A 2,504-nucleotide genomic window follows, 5' to 3' on the forward strand; every position below is an offset into this window, starting at 1 on the left:
AAGGTAGGCACTCAGTAAATGTATTTTGGTATTAGCAATAGGCTGCTATTTTTATTCTTTTAATTAGCAGATACTGAGCTCATATCCGAATCAAAAAGTCCAAAGCAAAACAAAAGCCTAGAATCAAGGTTAAAAGCATGCCACTATTTCTCTGCACTCATACATAGGGGCTTTCTTTTCAAATACAAACCCAGAGTTTAGCGTATGCCCTGAGACAGTTGCATGAGAAGTTACTTTAAGAGAAAAGTAAGTGTTTGATGTTCCTGTCTTCTAACACTGAAAATGGAAAATCGGCCCAGCATCTCACAAATCAGTGAACAGTTGACAGAAAAATATGCTTTGGCAACTTTGCTTGTTGCATTCTTTAACAGGAAAATTGAAAACATAGGATCACAAGGGTCAGATGGTTATTACTGGAAGCTGGCTCTTATAAAATGTAATACATACCATTTCCCCCATCTAAATTGCATTGCTTTGTCCAAATCACCCGATGGGGCCCAGGATAAGGTATTTTTCTGATGTAGATAACCACCTAGGTTTCTAAAAGCACATCCATTTTAAATTGAGGGCCTGAAGAACACCAACAGTGACAGAAAAATGATATTTTTCTGTAACCTCAGCACCGGAGAGAACAGTTCCACAAGAAATAGTTTATAGAAAAAGAAAACCTTATTATTAAACACATAGAGTACTATTCAGCAAAATCTGCTGCTGATGGCAACTTCCCAAACTAGAACTTTTAGACAGTCTCACTCTGTATTAGGATTTTAAGAAACTCTGAACATTTATAGATCAAGGTATCCTTATGACTTTTTGGTAGATGGATCTATAAGTCAACAAGAGGAAATATTTTAAAATACCAAATAAATAGCAGCTATCAAGGAAGGAGGGAGAGGAGGTACAACAAAGAACAATCAAATTCAGTAACCACTTCACATGAACCTGCACATGTGGTTTACCAAGGTTTCTAAGGGCAGCTAATCATAAAACTTGGTAGGTCTAATAATTGGCCCATGTACATACACTTTTAACAAAATGTCACCTAGATGACCCAACTCTAAAAACATCTAATGCCATCTTGGTGTCAGTAATTGGCTCCTAGCTTAAAAACAGAAAAGGAGTCTAGACTCTAGAATATGGTGCTATTATTTTGAAATCCTGGAAAGAGAGAAACTATTCAGTGTCTCCTGCTTGATTCAAACAATTCCTGGGACTTCCCTGGTGGTCCAGTGGTAAAGAATCCGCCTTCCAATTCAGGGGACATGGGTGCGATCCCTGGTCGGGGAACTAAGATCCCACATGCCGCAGAGCAACTAAGCCCACGCGCCACAACTACTGAGCTCACGTGCCTCCACAAGAGAGCCCGCGTGCTGCAAACTACAGAGCCCACGCGCCCTGGAGCCTGCGCGCCACAACTAGAGAGAAACCCGAGCAGACCGCGCGCCATAACGAAAAGATCCCGCATGCCTTAACAAAGATCGTGTGTGCCGCAACTAAGACCCGATGCAGCCAAATAAAATAAGGAAAATAAATAAATATATTTTTAAAAAACCAACAGTTCCTCATACAAGTTTGTAGAAAATCAAAAGGGGAACATATTCCACAAGAAGGAGGAGCAGGGTTCTCTCCCGAGTGTGAAGCCAGCTCTTGGTGTTACTTCACTGCACCGGCCATTTGCCATTAAGGATCGTTCTTTTCTCCTCTTGGGAGAGTATGAGGAAGAGGACATTGTCTGAACAGTTTCTGAAAAAAAGGGAGAGCACATCTTATATACATTAATGGTGAGCACAAATTTAAAGGGAGAAGGAAAGACACATGTGGAGCCAAGAAAAATAAGTGTTTAATGACTGTTTATTTCCAGGAGACAACTGGAACTTCATAGTTCTGAAGAGAAAGGTAGAAAAATGGATACCCATTTGGAAGAAAATGAAAGCTTTACTTAATTAATGTGTTAAATGCTGGTGTGAAAGAACTTTTCTTCTCAAAGCAAAACTGCCCCTCCCCACTTTTCCCAATGGGTAATCTCACCCTCACCACTGCCTTCTCATTGCCAGTATGAGTATTACCTTCTCCCATACAGAAACGGAAGCCCAGCTCCTTCTCTTTGCCTGACAAGAGCATCTGCTAAGATCACGCCTTCACTTGGATTCATGCAGCACTTTTGTGCTTCATCTTCACAGAATCAGGCACCAGGTAGATGGTTAACAAACACTTGTGAGAGTTCAGTGCACTAGACCCATAGGTAAACAATTACAATAAAAGTAATTAAGTACCATTGAGAATAAGAGCATGAGCTAATTTCTTCTATGGAAAATTCCCAGAGGCCATGCAGATAGACAAACTTGAATTCCTCCAGAGCTAGAGGGCTCATTACTCCTGGAGGCTATATATTCCACCCTTAGATAGCTTTAATCTTTAGAAAATAGCTATATTAAGCTGAAATTTTCTTCCCTTGAATTTCTACCCATGAGGTTCTGTTGTGACCCTTAGGGCTCCAGAACAAA

At 40.5% G+C, this 2,504-nt stretch overlaps 1 pseudogene; it reads left to right on the plus strand.

The window, feature by feature from the left end:
* The first annotated feature begins 1,558 nt into the window (after positions 1 to 1,558).
* Positions 1,559 to 1,736, plus strand: LOC136130112 (small nucleolar RNA U3; annotated as a pseudogene).
* Positions 1,737 to 2,504: the final 768 nt, after the last annotated feature.

The sequence above is a fragment of the Phocoena phocoena genome, chromosome 10 (genome assembly GCF_963924675.1).
Source record: "Phocoena phocoena chromosome 10, mPhoPho1.1, whole genome shotgun sequence".
NCBI classification, from domain to species: Eukaryota; Metazoa; Chordata; class Mammalia; order Artiodactyla; family Phocoenidae; genus Phocoena; species Phocoena phocoena.